Source organism: Odontomachus brunneus, unplaced genomic scaffold (genome assembly GCF_010583005.1).
Source record: "Odontomachus brunneus isolate Ranch 3 - 2012 unplaced genomic scaffold, Obru_v1 Obru_scaffold_057, whole genome shotgun sequence".
Classification (NCBI taxonomy): Eukaryota; Metazoa; Arthropoda; class Insecta; order Hymenoptera; family Formicidae; genus Odontomachus; species Odontomachus brunneus.
Window position 1 is genome coordinate 443322 of NW_022639507.1, and position 8503 is coordinate 451824.

At 29.3% G+C, this 8503-nt stretch overlaps 1 protein-coding gene across 4 annotated transcripts in view; it reads right to left on the minus strand.

Annotated features, from left to right (window-relative positions):
- LOC116845753 (inactive rhomboid protein 1) overlaps positions 1-8503 on the minus strand; it is a 340621-nt gene that overhangs the window by 306441 nt on the left and 25677 nt on the right. The window lies entirely within an intron of this gene.

Sequence of the window (8503 nt, forward strand, 5' to 3'; positions counted from 1 at the left end):
TTTTTTTTTTTTTTTTTTTTTTTTTTTATAGAGAAAACAATGTTATTCCAATCGAAATCGATTCCAAACAGTTCCATAATATGTGCCCTAAATTCTAATAACTTCAACCGAAATTTTGGTGTGATCATATTTCACTAGATATTTAGTTAATTTGTCCGTGTAGGACATTATAGAATATTATAGGATATTATAGAATCGTGTTAGGTTAGGTTTCCGAAACCACATGTTTTGTGAATTTGTTTGCAATGTTTTGTAAACATTCAGTTTTCTTCATCATAAGAGAAAAACAACTTATCGAGTCACTAATATGGCTTAATATACGAAGAAAATATTGTAGTAAAAATTAAATTTAAATTGTATATTTTATTTTCAGTCTTTTTTTTAATAGACTGTACTGAAATTCTAGTATAAATTACTATAGCAAATAAAGTATTGTAAATTAGAAATAATAGATATAGTAAAATTAGAAATAACGAAACAAAGCCTAATTAAGAACCACAATACAGGTGTAATAATGTTATCATAGACTAACTGTATCAAAATTTGTTAATAACTGTCCCTGCAGATGTTTAGGGGAAAAAAATTCTTTGATTAAATAAAATATGACCATACACGTTTCAGCTTCCTTAATGGGCCCTCCTCAGTGGTAAATAATATTAACATAAAAACCTCAAAGATAAAAAATATACAAATAAAAAGCTTCAAAAAGGTGAAGATGTTAAATGACTACCGGTGGCAACGCAAATATTCGACGCAATTAACAGCGCATTATAAAAAACGCAGCTACAATTATAAATAAAATAGTAAATAACTAAAGCTCAACCGTCACAACCAAAAATTGTCATAAATTAAAATGTTAAGCCGGATCGCTGCGTGTCGGTGGATGCAGCGGATAGGGGTTAACCGATAAGAAAGTCTAAAATTTTGCAAGAATAAAGGTGAAAAAACGGAATTACAACTGTGTAATTCAAAGACATATCTGATTAATACCTTATGTCAAATTACATATTACCTTTATCCGGGTTTTTGGTTGCGACAGTTGAGGTTTAGTTATTTACTATTTTATTTATAATTGTACCTGGGTTTTTTGCGATGCGCCGTTAACTGCATCGAATACTTGCCATCGGTGATCATTTAACATCTTCATCTTTTTATTTTTATCTTTGAGATTGTTTTGTTATGTATTACTGAGGAGAGCTCATTAAGGGGGCCAAAACGCGTATGGTTGTACTTTATTTAGTAAAAGAATTTTTTTCCTTTAAACATCCGCGAAAACAGTTACTAACAAATTTTGATACAGTTGTCTACTCTTATAGAAATATCATACTAAGAATCATTAATAATTACTTATTATCCAGTATTTTTAATACTGAAAATAAGTAATTATCAATGATTCTTAGTATGATATTTCTATAAGGGTATGATAACACTATTACACCTGTATTGTGTTTCTTTATTAGGTTCTCTCCGTTATTTCTAATTTTATCAATAAGAACCTTTAATTTTTTCATAGTAAAATTAATATATTATATTAATAAAATTAATATAATATGTTAATAATAATAAATTATTACAGTGAAAAAAGTAAATTCGACGATATATTTGATATTTACAATATAAAAATATTCAAACAATTACAATAATTTTATAATAACAAGTTAAATGTGTATATATAATTTTCAACGAATATAATATAGTAATTTCGATTACAATTCTGTATGGTCCAAAATTACAAAAATTTAGTTGTAATTTGTATTACAATATTTTCTTCTTATAAATATTCCATTAAAAATGAGTATATGTTGATTAATCAAGGGGATAAATATTGAGAAAGGAAGGGACGGAGGAAAAGAAAAAAATTTTATTTTGTCAATCGAATATTCAAAAATCCTATGTGGGAAAAAAAAATTTCATTAATACTTATAAATTAATACTTTTAATAAATTAATACTTATAAAAAAAATTTCATTAATACTTATAAATTTCATTAACTGAATTTTCCATTGCTTGATAAGAATAGTAATGAGATGAAAAACTCGGTTGTAGGGACAGAAAGATTCCTGTAGGAGGTTTTCTACTCAGTCAATTGTTCTCATTGTTATTGCAACCAAGTTTTAATCCAGCTAAATGTCCAGACAAATGTTCTCGGCTGTGGTAACAGAGATATCATTTCATGCCGTTGATTTTTCATCTAGTCTCTGTTCATTTATACGAACTGAGATTTTTCCTATGTAAATGTGGTTGCCGAGTTGAAAGCGTGTTTTCTATAGATTTGTTTTTAATGTTTCATGAATATTATAGAACCGTCTTCATTGTGATGTTCTAATCATGCGCGATATTAGATTTGTTTGCGTTGCTTGCACTTTTGATTCTTTTACACTTATATAAATTAATTATATAAATTAATTTCTAAAAAGAGGTCATTATATACTAACCTCTTTTTAGAACTCTCATTGAATTTCGTTCATCGTGTCTGGTGTGCAACGGGAATTAGGTGCAAAAATATCAAAAGTGCAAGCAACGCAAACAAATTACACATTTAACGTATGATACAGGAATATAAATCGAACTATAATCCATTAATAGATGTATAAATGATAGATATGAACGATAACGCGTATTATTCGTTAAAGAAATACTCGTTATTTAGGAACAACCCAGTCAACATGCTTGTTTCAAAAAACGGCACATTAGGTAACATTTTGTTATTGTTCCGACAGCTTTTCGGTATTTCTTCATGTTATCAGATTCCAGATTCAGATATCTTTTAGAGATGTTTTTAATAACTTTTTACTCAGTAGAAATCTGGTCGTCCGAGGCAGCACGATCTTGTGGGATACCGTAGTAATAGATAAAGGGAAAGGTCGTCAGCTTTACGGTATTTAGCATTTACGTAAAATTTCACTGTTTAATGATATAGGCCGACGTCAATTTTGATCCTCAGAGTGTTGTAATTAATTCTGAAGTTTTTAACGCACTGAAACAAATTCGCTGTCAAAATTACTCCATCACGTCAGGTTTTAAAGATATCCTATAACTATAAATGTACCAAAAAGACTATATTTTATTATATATATATATATTTTTTTTTTAATTACTTTTTAAATTAAAATAAGTCTAAAACGAAAAGGGATAGACTGATTTGGTTACTGCAAATTCAGCATGAAAAAAAATATTAAAATTAATCTTTTTATATTCAATAAATACAACAAATACTGCATACACATCTATTAAACATTTTATAGTCTTTAATCCTTTGCAATGCGACGGTACACTAGTGTATACCATAATATATTCCTTATTTATATTCTAGTAATTTTATATACGTAACTTTATATACGATACTTAAAACTTCAATAAATAAATAAGTATATAATTTTAAATGTCTTATCTTTTTATATAAATAAATATTTAAATGTTTCTGGAACTACAAGCGTGCATTCAAGAATATAAAAAGTTTTGCATAGGTATTTGTTTTCTAATTTATTGAATGTAACCATTGATTTTAATCAATTTTTCCTGTCGCTTCTCGTTTCAAACTTATTCTAATATAAAAATAACAAAAAATAGCTTCTTGGCATTTTAAATTAAAATATCTCAAAAACTTGGCATGATAGAGCAGTTTGAACAACGGGCTTGGTTTTAGAGTACCAAAAACCTTCAGGATTATCTGGGAGTCAGAGCAAAAGTCAAAATTTGTTGGCCTGTATAATCTTCTGTCGATAAATTTTGTGTCAACTCAGCTTACGCGGAGAAAATATTATAGTCAAAATTAAAATTATATTTCTCTTTGCAATTTTTGTAAAACTGGGTTGCAATATAAATTACTGCAATATAAAATAGTAAATTGCTGAATTGCAATATAAAATAAATTTGACGATCTACTGAATATGTCACTTAGAAAACATTCAATTACACAATAATTCTGTACTAAAAAGTCAAACACACATACGTAACATTTTTTAATAAATATATAATAATTTTTATTATTATTATTCTATGTCCTAAAATCAAAAAATTTTGTTGTAATTTTTATTACAATATTTTCTAGATGATATAATTGCAGAAATGAAAAAATACTTAATATACTTCGTTATGCGTTTGTAAAGGAAACCGGGACAAGATGTTATATTTTTCAAAATTTTGAAATTACAATTCAGACCACTGATCGTAAGTGTCTGTACAAATATTATACAGACAACTTTCCTCTATATATTTATGTTCATAATGATTTATTAAATAGTATATTTTGTTCTATAAATAATCTTCTTTCTATTTTTTATATGTAATATTATTCCGATTTAAATAAAACTCAGGGAAAAATGCACCTATGTTCTAATAGAAATGATTTTGTTTTCCTCTTACAACAAATACGTAAGTAAAGCACATAATCAATATACCGCTTATGCCAACTAGATTCGATCTTCTCTAATCATATCGCTAAAACGGCAAAGTACTCTCGTAAAATTATAAAATTAATACTAGTCCCTAAATATCCAGATATTTATATCGAATGACAAAAATAGTATCATTCTTCCAATTATTTCTTCTAATTATTTCCAAGTTTCTCCAAAGTATTTCTCCAAAGTATTCTTTAAAGTATTTATTATATTTATGTATTATTTTACGGTAGTAAAATTTTCCCAGTGCTGACAGTATCTCATTAGCGTCCTAGCTCTCCGTATGTGCCAATTTCACAGTAATCGAAATCTTTTATTTTTACTTCGCACACGAAACGCTGCGACTGCAAGCTTGGCATAAATTTGGTCAGCAACAAACGGAATATTCGGATCCTCGGAAACAATGCTAAGGGATATCATCTCCCCGAGTGCAATAAACCCCGTTGCATTATCCTCTGCATTATTTCACCCCCTGGTGCATCCCCTGGTCGTAAAAGCTGCGTGTTTCCAGTGAACGATGTCTCTCACTCTTCCCCTACCTCTCTCATACTTCTAAGTCCGTCCTACACCCCCGCGCTCTATCTCCAGTGTTTCACTTTCCCCATACCTCTTCGCTAAGAGTATAACCTGTTTTAAACTTAAATTATACTAGCAACAACGTCTCTCGCGGTAGAAAAGCATAAAAACGTTGTGAAAGAACGGTCGACTGCAACAGGATCGTTATGATAATGGTACTTGGAGTGTTTGCTAGACGATAATATTTGTCGAATTGCGTGCTTAAATTTCGCGTATTTGTGTATTACTAAAATTAATTACGTACTACTAATTACATGGCGCATTATTAAATCACTATATTTTCTTCACTGTAAATTTTGGCTCACGTGCTAAATTTCTATATCTAATTGCATATTGCTAATTACATGGATTAATCTAATTGCTCAATTAATTGCATAAAAATAAACTACTGTTGATCAAATTAACTGTCCTGAAAGCGCGCGTGCAACGAGCTCAAATTCTTATGACAAAAATGATCTCTCCGTGTTTATTGATGACAGTGAAAACACTTGATACGACATACGATGTATATTTTTCGATATCCGTAACATCGAGAATAAATATGTAGCTTTCGCTCCTTTGCATTCGAAAATATAATACAGAGAACACAAAATTGGATGTTGTTTCTCTCTGATAAAATAATATAATAAATCGTTTGTAATATCAGTTTGTAATTAAAGAGGAAATAATATTGCATACTGAATCTATAAAATATTTGTAATTGTCCTATCGAAAAATACAATATTTAATCAAAATTTTGGAATATAGAAATCATGTCGAAATTCGTCAGAAGCTCATAAATATAAAGAAAAAAAAATTGACCGTTTTGTTGAATGCGCTATTTTGAAATCAAAAATTGCTATCGTTATAGTTGCAACGAGCTCAAATTCTTATGACAAAAATGATCTCTCCGTGTTTATCGATAACAGTGAAAACACTTGATACGACATACGATGTATATTTTTCGATATCCGTAACATCGAGAATAAATATGTAGCTTTCGCTCCTTTGCATTCGAAAATATAATACAGAGAACACAAAATTGGATGTTGTTTCTCTCTGATAAAATAATATAATAAATCGTTTGTAATATCAGTTTGTAATTAAAGAGGAAATAATATTGCATACTGAATCTATAAAATATTTGTAATTGTTCTATCGAAAAATACAATATTTAATCAAAATTTTGGAATATAGAAATCATGTCGAAATTCGTCAGAAGCTCACCTTGTTTAAAATGGTTGTTTCATAAACTAATTTTTTTAGGAATCTTTTTAAATTTTAGTAGTGCATATGTGTGTATGTATAAATCAAATCATACACATACGATCGATACATATGTGCAATTAGAAAAGATTATCATGTCATGATGATTATCGAAAGATTAATTGTGTCGAAATTGAAATAATTAAAGTCAAAGAGTTAGCACTATTTATTATACATTTATCATTGTTTATCACTATTCATCATATACCACAGGTACAAAAACTGTTTCCAATATCATATTTTTAATTCTACTAATCTAATCACTTTAACGATTTTAATGAAAAACAAGAAAAAGATGATAAAAGAAAATTTATGGAAATATTACAAAAAATTTCAAAATATTATTGGCCATCTAGTTCCCAAGAAACTGAATATAAGGTGTTCCAGACTCTTCTCCGCAATTTTTGTGGGAACGTAGAACGGATTAAGGTGAACATAAAAGTCCCGTATTGTTTTGTGATATTCGTATAAATCTCGAAATATTAATTAAAAAAGACTAATGAATATCACACGCGATATGGTAAATCAACTCTAGTGGCGCCGTCTGCCGTTGTATACTTATAGATTAGGTCAAACTGAACAAAAAAGTCCTCAACCATTTTGCAAATTACCACATAGATTTTTAAATATTAATTAAAAACGATTTGTGCATTATCGCGCACAATCATCCAACAATCTTTATTAATAATATGCAACATTCTTTTATTAATAATTAAAACTATACGTGGTTATTTGCAAAATGATAAAGAGCTGTTTTGTTCAACTTGACTTAATGTACAAATACACAACAGCATACATCGCCATTACAACTCATCTATACAATGTTATGCGTGATCACTCACTAGTCTTCTTTAATTAATATCTCTAACTATCTATAACTATTGCAAATATCGCAAAACGACTTATAGGAATAAGACTTTTATTCACATCAATCCGTTCTATGGTTCTACAAAAATTGCCGAGGAAAGCCTGGGACACCCTGTATAAAATACACAATTTATGATAATGGTTGTGAAGTATACGACAACTAACCTATAAAACTAACCGACAGCTAACTTATAATAACTGTGCAATACTTTATGCATTAGATTTCTTTTGGCCTTTTTTATCTATTTCTTTAGTTAAATATCTTCTTAAAGATAAGATAATGGTTAAATAATTTTGAAGATCTATAATCTATAATCTATATAAAGAACTTACAAAGATACGAAAAATACGCATGATAAAATATAAAAAATCCAACGTCACGATTATTTTTTTAATAACATGTATTAATATTCGTCTACTGATATGTATGATATATTTACATATGCCTAACAGACAGTTCCAGTCAAAAATATCAATACGTCGAAACACGAAAAACGATAATTTCTTATGGTTTTTAAATATTATGTTCCTTATTCTGAACTCGTTTTTTTATCAATAAAAACACCTTCACATATGCTTATAAGCTATTCAGAGAGTTTGTAAAACACATTTAAAGATACTTTTATGAGAATAAGAGAATTATCAGAACAAGAACTTATGTAAATTTGATTGATATTCTCTTGATATAATATGAAAACTGTATATCATAAATTATATTTATAAACTATTACTTAACACATAACTTTCTAGCAACATTATCGCAAAACACAACTACTTTAAAGCAGAAATTTCATGACAGTCTCACAACAATAATATCGAAAGAAAATAATGTAAAAGTAAAATAAAGAAGATAAATTAATATCGAGCGCTTTACGAAAGAGATGAGACCGTATTATCTCCTACTATGTCTGTTAAAGATAATGTTGTTACCATTATTTATTATGTATATCGGACGTTTGTAGTACACGTCAAACGTACGCTGCGTACAAACGACAATAATGGCATTAGGACGTCGCGTCGCAATAACACTGCGAGATTGTATTCCGCAGCTGTGCTTCAAAATATTTATCAATGGTTCCTTACACTCATTTCTTCGTCCTCATTTCTTTCCCTCTTTTACTTCTTTTATGCCCTTTTATCCTACATTTCTCATTTCAACCTATGCGCGAAGAAACGCAAGGAGAAAAAAGAAAGAGCGAGAGAAAGAGACCGGAGAGAGAAAGAGAGAGAGCTAAGAATGTCGCTAAACGACGTAACTTTTATCGGCGACCATCGCGACTTTGCAAACTGTGCTGTTACAAGGAGAGGCCGCATCGACGTCGACGACGTCGAAGAGGACGACGAGGACATCTCTCTCTCTCTCTCTCTCTCTCTCTCTCTCTCTCTCTCTCTCTCTCTCTCTCTCTTGCTCTCTT